Genomic DNA, 16809 nt, shown 5'->3' on the forward strand with positions numbered 1-16809 from the left:
GCTGGATCTACCTTCCCTGTGACTGCTCTGGTGTCAGACAACATCTGCCATGTGAGGTCTCTGTCTGCCCTGTCAAAGGCTTTCTGAGAGCCAATATGAAATGGTCACATGATAGCTGCTGTTCTTCCTTTTGTTTAAAGGATGTGGAAAATATAGTCAGTGAAAGAAGAGGACAAAACCCAAGTTGCATTGGAAGCCTGTTCTTGACAGTGTTGTGGGCTTTGCTTAGTGCTGGTTTGACAGAAGGATTGCCTTGGAACAGGCAACAGCATGCTTTCATTCTGATTGTTGCTGTAGATTAAACCTGCTGAGGAAATTTTGAATTTCCCCATCCTTGGGATAGATTCCTTTCCCAGGTTCAGCTGAGGAGATGTAGCTTTGTTTCAAAGACTTCTTTACAAAGCTGCTGAGAGAAAACGGCAGGAGTATAATGGTGTGTTGCTCTCTAAGTTTGTACTTTGTTGGCAAGCACTTTGAAATCCTCTAAGGCGATATTTGCTCATGATTAATATAAAATTCTACCTTTATGATGATAAAAATGAATTTTGATTCAAGTAATATCTATTCAACATAATTAATTAAAAGGTTTACTTAAAGTATTCTTGTCCTTCACAGATAAAGTATTTCCATATTAGTGGTGATTGAGTCACTGTGGTTGCAGCTTGAGGTTTTGGAGGGATATCACACACTCCTTTGTGCTTGCCATCTCATGTTCCTGGACAAAGCTGTCAATAACATTTAGCTTTTTCTCTAGCTGATCTTTTGCAGCTTCAATATGGAACATACTTTTCATCAGTCTTTTTCTTCTCTCTATTAATAATGATGGAATTCAGAGCAGCCTGTTTATTTTCATGAGGACTTCTCCTATGGTATTTTGAGATAATTTGTGCCTTTTTATCTCCCATCCTTGGGAAATCACAAAACTGCAATATTCACATGCATGTGCCTGGCATACATTATTGAGAACTGTGTCCCACGAGGATAAGTTGTCTGAGGGCTGGAATTCAGGTTTTCTTGTGCATCTTAGAAGTTTCATTTATTGGCTTTTTGCACAATTACTTGGAGGGTAGGAGAAGCGTTTGGGTTCCTGGCTATATGTCCAGAGCTGCCTTGTGCACTTATGCAAGCTCTTTGTAATGATGAGAAAATTTTTCTGGTAATATATATTTCACTTTTAATTTTTCTAGGGGAGAAAAGTGAGAAGTTGCCAGTGATTCACTGGCAAAGTTCCTGTCTTTATTTCTAATGTATGAAACAGTTCCCTGTTGCTGATGCCCATTGATGTTGCTCAGTTCATTGCTATCTGTCCTGGCTCATGCAGCCACCTTGTCTGTGGAAGGTTTGGTGTTGGAACCTCGCCGTAACAGAGTCTTTGATGACATGACAGCACTTGTGTTCATTTTCTGTCTGCACTCTTCTTGTTTATGGGTGCTGATGGATGATTCCAACAACATAGTCCATGTCAAGGGTCTTGCACCTATTCCCGGTCTTTGTGTCTTGGTGCCACTCGGAGGCAGGGCAGTGTCCCCTCTTCCTCCAGCCGGGGTGTCTCAGAGGTTTGTCACTTCCTTGCTCCTCAGTTCCTGGCTTGCAACCTGTTCTTGGCTGTGCTCCCTGATGCTGAGGAGGTCACTGCTCTTTCCACCTTGCTGGTGACTCAACCATTTTCTTGTTTATGGGTACTGATGGATGATTCCAACAACATAGTCCATGTCAAGGGTCTTGCACCTATTCCCGGTCTTTGTGTCTTGGTGCCACTCGGAGGCAGGGCAGTGTCCCCTCTTCCTCCAGCCGGGGTGTCTCAGAGGTTTGTCACTTCCTTGCTCCTCAGTTCCTGGCTTGCAACCTGTTCTTGGCTGTGCTCCCTGATGTTGAGGAGGTCACTGCTCTCTCCACCTTGCTGGTGACTCAAGCTGGATTTCCAGTTGGTGTTCCTGAAGGTTTATAGTGGAAACCAATCTGCAATCAGTCTGTTCCTCCAGGCTTGCTCTTCATCATACTGAATTCTGTTTAGGATCAGTCAGTAGGGGACCACTAACTGGTTCAAGGATCATAGATAGCCATCAAAATGCTTTTTTCTCCATCTAAGAGATACCTTCTGACAGGCTGAGTTGTCAGCCTTGTCCTCCACCTAGAGCCCCCAATCCTCATCTGCATTTCTAGGCCTGAGAAATCAGTTTTGCCCAGCCTGTATACTTGTACTTCCTAAACCTCTGCCACTGTCAGGTCAGAAATCCCTCTGGTCCTGTGCACTGTGAGTACACTGAGAGGGGGGTGAGGTGTCTTGTACTGCAGTGGGTTGAAGTTTAAGTCCCATGTGTTCCTTTCTCCTATGCTCATGGTAAGAGAAGTAGCAAAGAATGTGTGAAGTTAAGGAGAAATGGGCATTCAGTCATCTTTGTGTGAAGATGGTACAAAAATTGTTTTGTTTCTTGTTTTTACGTTAGCGGTTCAGGTCTTGTCTGCCCTGTTTGTTTTTTATTCACTGGAGAATTAATACTATTATGACAGTGCAAGTAAAAGCTGATGAATTTCAACTTGAATTGCTTTTCCTACAAAATGTTTTAAGCAATCTGTATTTAGCTAACATTTATCTAACTCCACTCCCAACCAACAGTTGGAAGAAAAAAAAATCTTTGCAGTTCAACACCTCCTCCTCTGCCTATTTCACTAGAAGCTGCAAAACCTCCCACTCTACTTCTCTAGATCTTCTGAGGAGACCTCTGCCAAAACACAACTTGATGTTGGATTCTTTTTTTTTTTTTAAGTATGAAAAGCAGAAAACAAAATATTTCCAGCTTCTCATACACAAAGAATCAGAACAGGGCATGAGTCCAGCTTGCTTCCCTGCCTGTATTTCCTGAATGTGTACCCTCCCAGAGGCGACCAAGGCTCTCTGCTACAGCTCTATCCACCAGCCTTGCTGCAGCTCTCCGTATCAAGCTATCTCCAATGTGACCCTATTCTTTAGGGTGGGTATCAAAATTGGGACTTTCCCAGGCTTCTGGATGTTTGGCACAAAGGAAATACTCTCTTTGTGAGCCTGAGACAAACTCCTCAGTGATCACCAGCCTACAGCGAAGACTCTGGTTCTTCCTTGTAGGCATTGTTTCTACAGGCCCTGACCACTTCTCATGCAATTTGTGGGTGTAGAGGGTTTTTCTGAAGTAGACCATGGACAGGCTTCCCAAGGCTTTCCCAGGAGGTGGCAGGCAGGGAGCATCTGCCCCACAGTCTCCTGACAGGATCAGGGAGAGGCTGTGCTGCAGTGAAATGGGCTGTGCCCAGGGCTTGGGAGCAGGCCTCCTGTTCCACTGTGTGAAGGAAATGGAAGAGGCTCCCAGCCCAGGCTCCTGGCCAGCCTGTGGGTGAGGTCCAGTTGCACAATTGCACGAGCCCTGTGTAATGTCCCTGCCTGCTGTGGGGCCATGCCTGTGCCAGGGTCACTGGGCAGAGTGCAGGGCAGCAGCCTGCACATGGCAGGCCAGGGCCAGCAGCAGGAAACTGCAATAGTAGTCTTTTAAAGAGGTTCTTTTTCCTGTCTAGAAACCCTTTTCCTTAAAACCTGCTGATCAGTTGGGAAACTTCACTGCAGGCTCCTAACAGCAGCCAAGCTGTCTCTTTTCCTACCACACACAAGAAGTTAGCTAAGTCTGTTCTCATTGACATGTAGGCAGTGTCAGCTCCAAGAAGACCTTCAAAATTTTTTTTTTCAGTCCACAGGTTTCTTTACCTATAAGACCACAGCTTCCAGGAAGGCTGTTTTCTCTTTCCAAACTTTACTTGCCACAAGTGGGCAATAGCTCTGATGTGTCGTTCACATTGCACAATTTGTCTCTGCTCAGCCAAAGCTGCAGGTACAGTCTGGGACAGCTCAAAGTAGATTTGCCTGGGGTTGGTCTTACCCCTACCTTGTTTCCAGTCTCTAGACATCCTGAAGGATGTCATAGGATGCCTTCTTGCATGAAAAATCTTTGATTCACGCCTCTGAATTGGCTTCACAAGTTGATTGTCTTGCTACTGTTGCCTCACAGGGCAGCTGCAGCCATAGTTTGACTGATGGTCAAGAAATACCAATACTTCCAGTTACCTCTTAACAAAGTGTTGTGAATTCATCAGTGTTTCATGAAACACTCATCAGGTGCTGCAAAGTAAAATTAAATACTCAGTATCTGTAAGCAGGGGAATGCAGAGACCTGATGCATCTCTGGATTCAGCACATGTCCAATGTGCTGGAATTTTTCACTGGAAAAATGAAATGTCTGCACCCCTGCTCTTCCAATTTCTCCTCAAATACCCTTTGATCCTACTATGTGAAACCTACTTCAAGCTTGACTTCTTTTGCAACCTCTCCACAAGCAATAGTGCAACCTGACAAACATCCCACATCTGGGGATGTCCCAGGACAGCTCAGCTGCCACTGTAATGCCTCCAGGCTAAGCACACAAATCTGTACAGAAATATCATTACTTTAGGAAGCATAAGTGAAACCACCCCCCCATCACTGATAGGTCCTACCACTGGTGTAAGCCCTCTTCCCCATCACAAAGGCTGTACAAAGAGCCCCTCTCCAGAAATGCTTTTTGTGAGTTTGCAGGTTGGAGGTGGTGGCTGCTGCCTTCCTGAGTTGATTGTTCTCTGGAAATCACCTTGGTAACTACATTAGAACAACAGTCCTGGAGACCTGTCCTTTCTGAGCAGCTTGTAGAGTAAAATTTGACAGCTTGCAAGCTAAATATTGTGTTTCCTGATCTGTCCTGCCTGCTGGGAAATAGAGGGAGAGGTAGGACACTGAGCCTTGTGCATGGCCTGAGATCATCCTGCCTACTGTTAGTCACCAAACCGTGGTCTAGAAAGTAGGAGCAGGGTTCCTTGTACAGTTGGTTATGAGAGAGGGATCCCCTCTGCTCAGCCCTAATCTGGCTGTGGTGCCCTGCTCAGCACCCATCCTGAAGCAGCTGAGGGAAGGCAGGATCCCTCTGCACAGCCACCTTCCCTGGGAGCAGGCTGGAGGTGATGGATGAGTGTGTGACTGCATTTCTCACCACGCTGCCCATGGTGTGCTGTGAATGGAATTGCCATTAACCTCTGCCCTGTTAACTGCTGCTCCTTTGTCTTAATTACACACACAGGAGGTGATGGTGCCTCACAGGGCTGTACACAGTGCTGACAGAGCATGGGGCTGATGTGCACTCCTTCTGGACTGAAACCAGAGGGAAGCCCTTCTGAAACAAATCCCAGCCCTTTAAAAGCAGAGGGGACTAGAAAGCTCTGAGAGTAACCAAGTTGTCTGGCTTTGACAGAAGATTTTGTCCTGAACCAAAGGAGAAACTTCATCAAAAATTTTAATAATCCCCACCAGTGGAGCATTTGCTGGGAAGATGGTGTTCCATGAGCACATTTTGTGCTTTGGTTGTTTAATTTTAACATTTTATTGAGTAACTCAATTTCTCCTCTTTTCTGCCTTTAGGGTGATGTACTGTGAAGGCTGCATGATGTGGAGACAGATGGAGGGAGGGGACTTCTGTGTGACCGTGTCGTTCTTCACCTCTTGGCTTTCTCTTTTCAAGAAAAAATTCAGTTTGAAACAAAAAATGCAGTTAGTGCTTGTTGTCAGAAACACCAGTATAAAACCTTGTTCTTTTTTAAAACTTCTTGTCAGCTGGAATTGTCATCTTGACCTTGCCACTTCAGCCAGGCTCCTGGAGTCAAATAGGTGGGTCACAGGCTTTGCCTCAGGCCAGGTTTGGGCACCTGTGAGCATCAGTGGAGGTGGATGATGTCTCCAGAGGTGACAGAGGTGTGTGCTGAGACCACCCCATGTCCCTAGAGAAGGCAAGCGTGAGAAGGGCTCAGGACTGCAAAGCACCAGGGCAGACAATAGATTTGTGATGCAGGGGAGGCAACTCAGGGATAATTAACCTCATGCAATGAGACTGAAAGGCAATGCACATAAAACTGCTGAAGGGAAAGAGTCTTTCCCTGCTGTACGGGTTGGGGAAATCATTATCTCAGGGCTGTGGGGGCAAGTCTGAGAGCTGAGCAGGCAGGCTGCTGCCCCTCATCCCTGCTGCAGGGGCCAGGTTCAGGCAAGATGACAGGGAAAGCAATTTTTATTTTCTTTCATGTACTGGAGAATACATAAGTAATGTCGAATTCTAAAGGTTTCCACACAAGTTGCTGTCACTGAGGCACAACTTTTGAGATTCAACTGCAGTTGTAGTTGTACAGTTTCCTGGGCTTTGCTGGGAAGGTCAGCAGTCCCTGGAATAGCAGACCTAAGCAGTGCTGCTGTGTGGCTGACCTGGGACAGGCTGGGTGGCCACAGCTCCTGGCACGCTGTCACACCGCTCCATCCCCGGCCCGGGGGAGTTTAAGGGCAACACTCCCTTCCCTGCTGACATTTCAGCTGGGTGCAGATGGCACGAAGTTGTCCTCTGTTTAATAGGGAAGGTCATGTCTGGGCACTGTTTCAGGCTCTCTGCAATTCCCAGTTGCTTTAGCAAATGGAACAGCTTGAGAAGGATGTTTCCATTACAGCTTGGGCTGCTAAAATAGCTGTTTTCTGATGGCCAATGGAGGCAGGGCAGCAGGTTGGGGATTAATCCACAGTGTTTGAGAGGGTTGCATTTTATTATTTTTATTATTTTATATTTTACTCTATTTAAAGTTTTGGTTTTTTTCCTGCAGTCTCCTGACATCGTGTACTTACTTTTACAGAAATATGACAAAGCATTTAAATATTAATGGAAGACTTGGAATGGAGATGTATGACTGGGCATGGCTCGTTCACAGGCAAAGCTGGTTCAAAAAACTCCAGAGGTAAATCAAGCATGTGAAATTTGAGATTTTGTTAAAAATCTGGCTGAGTTTGCAAACAGTATATCTAGCTCTATAAAGACTTAAGGGGTTTTTTGGTTGTCAAAATAGCTCAACCAGATGGCAATAGGCTATTTTTGGACTTCAGTTACATAATTTTGCTAAATATTTTTCCTTTCTCCTCCAATTCAAAATTATCTGTAACTCAGACTGTATTGATGCTGTGTATGGCAGCCTCCTGACAGAAAGGCATTCCCAATGTGTTCCTTGTGTTAGGGAGGAGCCAGAGCCAGGCTGTCTGTGAGGGGAGAGGAGCCAGGAGCTGAGATGGCCCCAGGTGGGATGTGCCCTCCCCAAAGTGGTCCCCAAGGACCAAAAAGAGGGACAGATGGTTGTGGCATCCACGGGCAGATCCAAACACAGCAACACCAAGGAGGCCAGGTCAGGCAGAGTGTGGATGTGGCTTCCAGGTGAGGAAATTATGGGCCAGGAAGGAATTTTGGTGCCCAGGGAGGAGGTGCATGGACCATTCAAAGTATCTAAGGGGAGAAACAATGCTTGGGAGAAGAGGAGGTGATGGATATGCAGTTCAAAAGGGCCTGGAGGGGTCAAAACATTTAACCAAAGCAGAGGGACACTGCTTTAGGGGGAGGCATGAAGCTGTTTGTGCTCCTCACACCATTCTCCTGCACCAGAGTATTATGGGTTTTAGAAGAAAAAATTATTTTGTTCCCTTAGTTTTAACTATCTATTGCCACAACTAGAATGGTGAGAAGGGAAGAAACTGCTCTTTTTCAGTCTTGAAGTGACAGAACTGCAAAGCTCCAACTGGAGCAAGCCTTGCCTGAGAGCATAAGGGCCTGCTGACAAGGTAGAAATCACAATTCTCTGAAAACAATGTAAATAGCTTTTAAAGAGCTTTTTGCCTCTTTGAGAGACCTCAATTTGAAAACTCATTTACATTTTAAAAGAGAAGCTTTAAACAAGTTTTAATAAATAACAGTTAAGAACTGTTTTCTGAATTTTGCTTTAATAATGTAAAAAAAAAATCACGTTGCCAGCATTCTATTACTCCATAAAAATAACTAGAACTCATGATAAAACAAATAAAAATTGTAACTGGTTTTCCCCTTTCCTAGTAATATTTTCCTGTGGACTTGGTCATACGCATGCATTTGTCATGGGTTCCCAGTTCATCACAGAGAACACCAAATAACTCCTAGCTCTAGACCAAGTTGGAAGTACTAATAGATTATTTTCCACCAGAAAAAAAATATTTTTTTTGCAGGAAGAGTTTTTTTTTAATGACTATATCTTGATAATCATACTGATATTATTTGAATGAAATTGCTGAGAATAGAGAAGAGGTCAGAAAGGCTTCGTTCTCAAATTTGGCTTTTATATCAAAACAGATGCCCTAAAATTATTTTCTTGAGAATTTGACTCAAATTTTTGATTGAAATCTGGTCTATTTTTGAGATTTTTATATAGGATGTTTGTTGTAAAGCAGAATTTTGCTTTCCTGCCCAGTACTGACAATCTGTCCTCCTCAGGTGCTTCAATTCTGACTTCTTCACAGCAGTGCTCCTGTATAATCACCTCGTGATGGCTCCTGGTCTTTGGATGAGTGAGCAAGGGCCTCCTTTAAGGCATGGGCTCCGTCTCTATTTCTCCCCCTCTCTGGATGCCCTGCAAGGTTGCCATTACCTTCTGTATACTTGTGAGTTTAGGCCTGCCTTGAGTGCTCCTGACACTGATTTACACTGTGGTAACATCTTGATAGGGCCAAGAGCTCCAGGACACCAACCACTTGCTGTGAAGAGCTCAGGGAGAGAAGTCTCCTGAAGTTATTTGTAGCAAGGAGGAAGACAGCCCTTTCTTTTCTTTATTTCTTTTTTTTTTTTTCCTTTTTCTTCAAGCGAACCAAAATAAGTGCTTCTATACACAAATATTTCTGCAGTATCACCATACAGAAGGAGAGGGATGGGTGGCTCAACCCAGCCTACTTAGCCCAAAAGAATAACAGGTTTTTTTGGGTTGTTCTGATTTCTTAAAATATTTTGATTTGGGATTAAAGCCAAAAACCCTCAGCTATTTTCACAGCCCTAATTTGAGCTCTCAGGAGTGGGGTGTTGCCTCTGTCTACTGGAAGGAGAGATGATTCATCAACCTACAGAAGTCTCATTGCTCAAATCTCCTCAAAACATGTCTCTGCTGTCACCCACGGTGCAACATTACCCCACACCACACATCCTCTGGGAATCTGCCAGTCTCTCAAGGTTCTCTGCCTTCTTCCTGTCTGTGGCACTATTGCCCCTGTGCATGCTGAGCAGTGTTTATTTTGCACCTCGAGCACCTTGTGACAGCCAAGGGCATGGCAAAGTGACTGTGCAGCTGCGAAAGTCCTGTCTGGATCTCTGGCTCTGTCCTCTCTCCTCTCCCATCATCATCTGTAGTTTCATGGCTGTGCTGGCTGCTGGCACACACCTCACAGGAGCACAGACACAGACCCTCTGCAGCTGACTTGGCTCCAAGGGTTGCCCCAAATCAGTGGCAGCCACAGCTGCAGGGATTTCCCACTAGAAAGGAGGCAGTTAGACCTGATCCCACTGCTGGCACACCACAGCTACAGAACCAGCTGAAGCAAAGTGGTTGTGCTGCTTTTCCAGCTCTCCTTTCTCCTTTGAACCAGCTGGAAGGTGAACCAGCTGTAGGAGCTGCCCATAGACAATGTCCCTAGGCTGTAATTCAGAAGGGCCAGGATGTTAAAATAATTGAATACCTGACTTGTCTGAGCCTTGACAAGGTGGGAATTGCTAATTACTTTGAAGAGAGTGCCTTCAGAAGTGCACTGGCTGTGAGTTAACAGGGTGCAGAATCTTTTTCCTCCAGGCCTACAAAGTTTCTTCAGTCTCATGGACATGGGCTGGGTCTCCTGACACCTCACAAATGTGCCATTTTCCAGTGGCCACTGGTATGCTCAGAGCTGGTCTGGAATTACCCAGAAATAGCTTTTCCCATAGCAGTTACCTGGTTTTATGTATGAGACATTTTATTCTGTGTTGATTGTCCTATTTTGTTTTAACATAAGACACCTGAGATGAGTTCAGATATTTAAGAATTGGGATTGCACTTACAAGTAACACCCTACTTGAATCTGATTTGTCTTTCAAAGACAAAAATCAGGCTAGGAGCCAGTGGGGATGTTTGTCCCAGAGGGAAGCTTTTGCTGTAGCAGGACTGAGCTGTGCTGGTGGGGTTGGATTGGAGGTGTTTGCTGTCAGAGGGAGAAACAGAGGCTTTCAATCACAGTGATGGTAAAGGAGAAGTCTTTCACCAGCTTCAGGGTTTGTTTTGTTGTTTTTTTAGCTCTGTCAGGGCTTACTGATGAAAAGATGCACTGATTTACTGAACCAATTATGGGTAGAGCATGGCTGGTTGCTCCTGGTCTCAAAGTCCATCACCCAGGTGTCCTGGGCAGTGGCAAACTTGTGTTAGACCTGGCCTGAAATGAAACTGATGTAGCTGGAGAGCTGTTCTGGCCCTGTACCTACAAACTGGGAATGCAATTCCCCTGGCACAGACACACTCACAGGTTTGGGCTGGTAGGTGACTTTTCTATTTTTTATCAAAGGGAGGCTCTTACTTATTTTTTGTGTGCGTATTTAAATCTCTAGGTGAGAGGAGAAGACTGCTTGTTTTTCAGCTGTGAGAGAGGGGGTACCCTCGCCTTGGTGAGGATGTGTGTGGCAGCAGCAATCAAATCTCTGTCAGGTCAGCACCAAAACACCAAGAGCCTGAGCTGTGCCATGAAGACGATGGCTGGAAAGGGGCTTAGACTCAATGAGGTCTGTACTCTGTCCCCTCCCAAACACAGGGGCAGTCAGTCAGTCCACTGTGGAGAGATATGGCCAGAAAGCATCACAGATTTGCAGTCCTGGGAAGGGACATAGCAGAGGAGACACCCAGGATCTACATTAATGATAGCCCCAGGGTCTTGCTGGGTCCTCATTAGAGCAAGTGTTGATAAGATTCTCATCCTTATGGTGATGTCTGCTCTTTCATTCCTCCATCAGCAACACCTCCCACACCAACTGAGCTCAGTGTCCTGGAGAAGGGAGTGCTTAAAGGTGAGGTCAAGGTAATTTCAAGAGATGCTAAAAGAAAAAGTAAGGGCAGGCTGGCAGCCAGAAGAGGAAAATTGGCCCCATTGTTAAAGGAAGAAAAGAACATCAGAGATTTTAAAATGTCAGGAGTGGAGTAATGCTGTTTGCTCTTTGCTTATTGAGTAGAATTGGAGGGACATTTGCCTTAAATATACCTTCCATACAAATACAGAGAAACATGCTTTTTAGTGTACTTTAAACATAAGTTGTAATAGTCTCTGGATAAAAAGGCAGTCATTATTTCTTCGAGCACACTATCTACTGACGACCAAATGTTCCAGTGTGGCAGACTGGTGGCTTTAAAAATAGCTGTTCACTCCCAAGACTCTGAGCATGGCTGGGAGGTAAATTAAATGTTTGACTGTGAGCAGTCATTGATGTGGTCCAAGAGCTGCAGCCAGCAAATCCTCATTTCACTGAAGCCAGTGGAAACACAAGGCAGTGGGAAAAGGTTGCAGAAAGAGAGAGGATTTGGGCGTCTTCAGGAAGCTCCAAGTCTTTTGGGAGCTGTTTTAAAAATCATTACTTGCTGAACTGTTAAAAAATCCCAGGAAACTGGGTGGAAGGGCACTGTCAAGATGCCATCTTGGATGCCATGGCTGTGCCATTTCTTAAAGTACTTGTCCAATCTCTTGTTAAATATCCATAGACAGAGACCCCACGTGCCTCTGCTCAGCAGCTCCAGCTGCACCAACCCAAAGCTCTGCTGGGTTTTGTGTGAATCTCCCCTGTTGTAACTTGAGCACATTATTTTTGTCCTACCCACAGCTGTAATGGTGAGAAATGTATTTTTTCTTTTCTTCACATCCTTTGAATTCTTCTTCTCTTCTCCAGAAGAACATACCCACCTCTTCTGACCTTCCCAAGGTCAAGTTGTGGTTTTGGGTCCTTGCTCACCCCAGCTGTTGTCTCCACTGAACTCCCTTAAGCGAATTAAAGACCTTAAAATGCCTCCCAGCTGAATGCAAAAGTTGAAACAAAAATCTTACTGATGTTAAACAGACTTGAATTACTTCATGTGTCTTATCAGCTGCAATCCTGTTTGTATGTCACAGTACAGTATCTGACTTTTTCACAAGAACAATATTGATTTGCACTCAAGGTGTGACCCACTAAACCTTCAGGTCCTTTCCTACCCAGCTGATACCAAAGTAGCTTCTTATCTCCCATGAGCAGGAAAGCCTGTTCCTTCCTGTAGCTGAGAGTTCAAATTTGTCCTAATTGAATTTCATCCTACTTTTGTTTTTTCAGAATATTTATCTTTCTAATGATTTTTGAGGGGTAACTTATGATCCAGCACAGATTTGCCTGTCCCATACTAACTTACCACTCACTTATGATCCAGCACAGATTTGCCTGTCCCATACTGGAGCTATTTGCAAATATAATAAGCATCTTTTCTATCCCCACTCCCCACTACTCCCACCTTGTGCTCTGGACAGGCACTCCAGCATTAGTTTGTTCTTCATCCTGGATTTGATGCACATACATTTTCCAATGGAAATATACTTAACTGTGACAAAAGGGAGGGGACTCACTGGAAAGTTTCATTTTTGGCACAACAGCAATTTCATGAGAAATTTCAGGAAATGTGAAACTATTGATTTTGTCTCCACTTGTCAATTTTCAAAATAAAAAATTCCTTTTTTTTTTTCAGTCAAGTTTTTCTTTTCCACTCCTTACCCTCATCACCACCTCCTCTCAACTTTTCCTCCATGTGTTTGCCAGGGAAAGTACAATATTCAGATATTTTTTCCAAATCTTCTTTTTTCCACTGTCTAACCTTTCAAGACTTCAATTTGAAAAAGTTAAAGAATGGAAAAAAAACCCTGTGTAAACAAAAACTGCTGATTTTTCTAGGGCATGTGTGGCGCCACTCTTGTGCAGGGACGCAAGCAGGAGAATTCTAGTTAAGAAAAACTAACATTAATGTCACTCAGTGGCCAAGGGCAAGCAACAGGGAAGAAGGGAAAGCACTGCAAAAGCAAAATGCATTAAAAGGCTGGAAAGGTGTTCTGCTCTGAGCTGGCAATGCCTAAACACATTCACCATCTGAAAAGGGTTGATAATCTCCCTTCTTCCTGCCTTCCTTTGCTCTGGGCAGGTTTTTCTGATGGGCTGTATCTCCTCAGTCTGGTTCTTCTTCTCATGGGGGTGTCTGTGACACAGACAGGTCTGAGGCCCTCTGTAGCTTTCTGTGCCATCTCTGTAGGACTAGGCACATCATTTTCATACCATAGCAGCAGTAAGAATTTTCAGTGATCATGCCACAGGATGACAGCAAGTCTTTCTTTTTTTTTTTTTTTTAACTTCTTAACATTGCATGTAAAGAGCCAAGAAAAAACTGATTACAAAAGTACAAGGGATAAACTCCTCCATAAATTTAAAAAACAGCAGTATTACTTTTGGAGAGGGCGCAAATTGTGACTCAGAGCAGGACTGCTGAGTGGAGTTCAGCTGGCCAATGTGTCATCCCAGAGAGCAGCAAGGCTGCTTCTCTCATCTGCTGGATAATCCCATTCCCTGCTGAAGGCAGTAATTAAGGGCCATGTTTTCAGCAGCCCTACCAAAATAGGCTTGTTTGGCTGCAGGAACTGGACAAATTGCAGCATATGTAGGTAGCACCATGGCACAAGTCCTGATCTTCCACATGCACCCAGAGACACTGGGGGCTTATTTTGAGTGAGCCATTGGAGATGTGGCTGGAGCTGCCTGCATGCCCTGCACTGGAGCTGCAGCTGTGCCTACAGCCCACATCTCACTGGGAAAACTCACCACAATTCCCTGGCTGCAAGGATGACTGTAGAGGGTGGCAAGATTTCAAGACCCCTCTTGCCACATGGAAACAGGAAGAAATTCATTACAGAGAGTGTGGTGAGGCCCTGACATGGGTTACCTAGAGAAGCTGTCATGTCCCATCCCTGGAAATGTTCAAGGACAACCTGGATGAGCCTTGGAGCATCCTGGCCTACTGGAAAGGGTCCCTGGCTATGGCAGGGGTTGAAACAAGGTGATCTCTAAGACCTCTTCCAACCCAAACTGTTCTGTGATTCTATGTCTTGAGCACAAGGCAGCTGTTTCTTCCTACGCTTCCATGAGTTCAGCCTTAACTGTGACTGAAAACCAGAAGAGGTTGCTCAGGGAGGTGGTGGTGTCTCCATCCTTGGAGATATTCAGGGTCTGAGTGGCCCTAACACACTTCCAGTGCCCTGGCTGTGGCTGTTGCCCTGCTGAAAGCTCACTGCCAGATCTCTTCCCAGAGCTTATCAGACAGTGAAGATCATAAGCTCTGGGCTTTTCTGACAATAAACAACTGGAGTTTCCACTACCTTTCCTTTTCAAACAAACTGATGCATTTTATGATGGCAGTTGATAGACTACACTTATTTCAGTGTTATTGGAAATGCCCTGGTGATTTTTTCTTCATGTCCTTGTTAGAAATAATTTGTTTTGCTTTTCTAGGTAAGCAAGCACAAACATGACTCTCCCATCTCTGTCTTCAGATTTGGAGTAATCAAGTTAATTACTGACATTCTTTATAACACTTGGTAATTTCAGCCTAAAGACATTCTGACCTCGAAGGCTCTGAACACACAGGGACAAAGGAGAGGCTGATCCATTCTCAGGCAGACCCTGGTGAAGGCACAGTTAAAAACAAAAACTTTAAATATTCTGTTTAATTTAACTATCTCAACAATCTTCTGTTTACCACGTGGAAAACATTTTGTATGGCTTCTTAAGGGTTTGCCCAATGTTTTGAGCATCTTTCTCCTTTTTGCTTGCTGAATGGAGACCTCATCCTCTCACTTCTCTGTCTGGTGGAGCTGGAGATTTGGGATAGATACTCGTATATTAATTGTGCAATACAACATTTACTGAATAACCTGAAGCAGAGAGGTAAGTGATTGCAGACATCTTTATTGTCTGCTATTAATTGCTATACCTGTTGCACAGACCTGTTGGTACCACGGGATGTAGCAGTGAAAGATGAAATCATGGTAATTGCAATCTCCCCGCAAGCTATCATTTAATTTACATTTTAATTAATTTATGTTGAAGCAATTAAAGGCATGAAGGAAAGAACGTGCCAGTGTCAGTTGAGGACTGTGAGTCAAAGAGGAAAGTTTGGTTCAAGATGAAGTTCATATAAAAATAGTACTTTGTAATTTACAGTTCTGTCTATGTGACTTTTCTAAGTTCTTTGGAAACTTGAATAAAAGAAAAGAAAAGAAAGTTCTAGAATCCTGGTCATTTTGAGAGATCAGTGGCTTCCTTAGTTTTTAAATAGGGAAAGTGAAGCAGAGGGCATTTGAACATCAGTTCTTTGAGCCCAAGGATAAAAGCCACAGCAGAGCTGGAAATCAGATCCTGGGCTGTAGAACAGTCCAGGTATCTTCCTTACAAGAGCATTCTTCCAACTGGCACACAGATAGGAATTATGAAAGACATGTTTGTGTGAGTAGGGTGTTGTCTTTGCTACACAGATCTCATAACCTGGCCTTTGGCTGCCCAGCCATTTGGTGTTCTCAGAAAATGGCTGTTAATAATGACAGTGTTGCTAGGTCCTGTGATTTTAATATTCATTGTTTTCTAAAATCTCAGGTCTTAAATGCAGATGCTTCATTTCTTTTTAAATGAAACTTTAAAGAACTTAAATGTATCTTTGAATCACACCCAGTGTAGTATATCTTGACTTTTCCAAGCCACCTCCACAGTTCTGAAGGACAGATTTGGGACTTTCAGTGTTGCTGCTGTTGTACATGAAATGGGAATGAGCCTGGAGGTGCTGAGCTGCTCTGAGCAGTTGGCAAGAAGTGACTGCCACTTGAACAGGGGGACAGCAATGCTGACTTCAGCTGTTTGGACAATAGATTGGTTCAGCTCTGAGTGCCAAAGTGGGGAAAGAAAGCAGCTGGGTTTGCTGTAATGGGAAATACAAACATCTGAGAATTAGGTGCTTTCACAGCAGCAGCAAATGCAGGAAACTGCTTACACTGATGAGGAGACTCAGTCACCAGGAGGTATTAGGCTAAATCTGTGCTGAGGTGCAGCAAAGATATGACAGGAGATTTATGGTCTTTTCACAGGGAATTGTCTGTTCCCCTGTTATACTCCTATAAATTGTATAAGGAAGGACACAGGCAGAGAATTTTTTGTTTGCTTGATACAGACAGGGGTAGCACACAGCCCAGCCTTGGAGGTGATGAAGAGAGAGGGCTGATCCCCAGAAAGCACCGGTCTCCATGGAGGAAGACACAACCAGGCTGGAGAAACCCAGGGAGAAAAACCATCTTTGCAGCAGCACTCTGAACTGAAAAAATAATTTACTTCTATGCTGACTAATTTTGATTTTTTCTATACTGAAGGAGTTTCTGTTCTCTTCTGCTCACAAACCCTGGCTCTCAAATTTTGTATATTTGTAGAGCTCAGGGTGGGGAAAAGGGCCGGGTGGGTCCCATCAAGATTTGTCTGACTCATGTCTATCAGGAGAGGCAGTGGAGACAGGTCTGACAGGCGTGGCCAGGAGCCCCATGAGCAACCAGGCTGCAAGGACACTTCTGCCACCAGCATGGGCATGGTCAGAGCTGGCTTGGACACTCTGTGTGTGCTTGCTTGGACACAATTCCATCCCCTGGGGAAGGCAGCATGTTCGTGTCCTCAAGGGGGCTTGCAGAGCTATTGGTGTAGGAGCTAACCCACTTTTTCTGGTGTTCCTCCCTGCCCTGTACCTGCAGGGATCACGTCTCCATCTTTCCCTGCTGTTCCTTGGCCGGGCAGGCTGCAGGTTTTCCAGAGCAAACTCTCCAGAGTTTGCTCCCTGCCT

General features: G+C 44.6%; 1 long non-coding RNA gene across 1 annotated transcript; it reads left to right on the top strand.

Moving 5' to 3' along the window:
- The first annotated feature begins 6514 nt into the window (after nucleotides 1-6514).
- On the top strand, nucleotides 6515-16310 carry LOC120503738. The gene is made up of 3 exons (XR_005627829.1): nucleotides 6515-6593; nucleotides 6721-6822; nucleotides 16156-16310. It is a non-coding gene; the product is annotated as an uncharacterized LOC120503738 (long non-coding RNA).
- Nucleotides 16311-16809: the final 499 nt, after the last annotated feature.

This window comes from Passer montanus, unplaced genomic scaffold (assembly GCF_014805655.1).
Source record: "Passer montanus isolate IOZ18808 unplaced genomic scaffold, ASM1480565v1 scaffold27, whole genome shotgun sequence".
Taxonomy (NCBI): domain Eukaryota; kingdom Metazoa; phylum Chordata; class Aves; order Passeriformes; family Passeridae; genus Passer; species Passer montanus.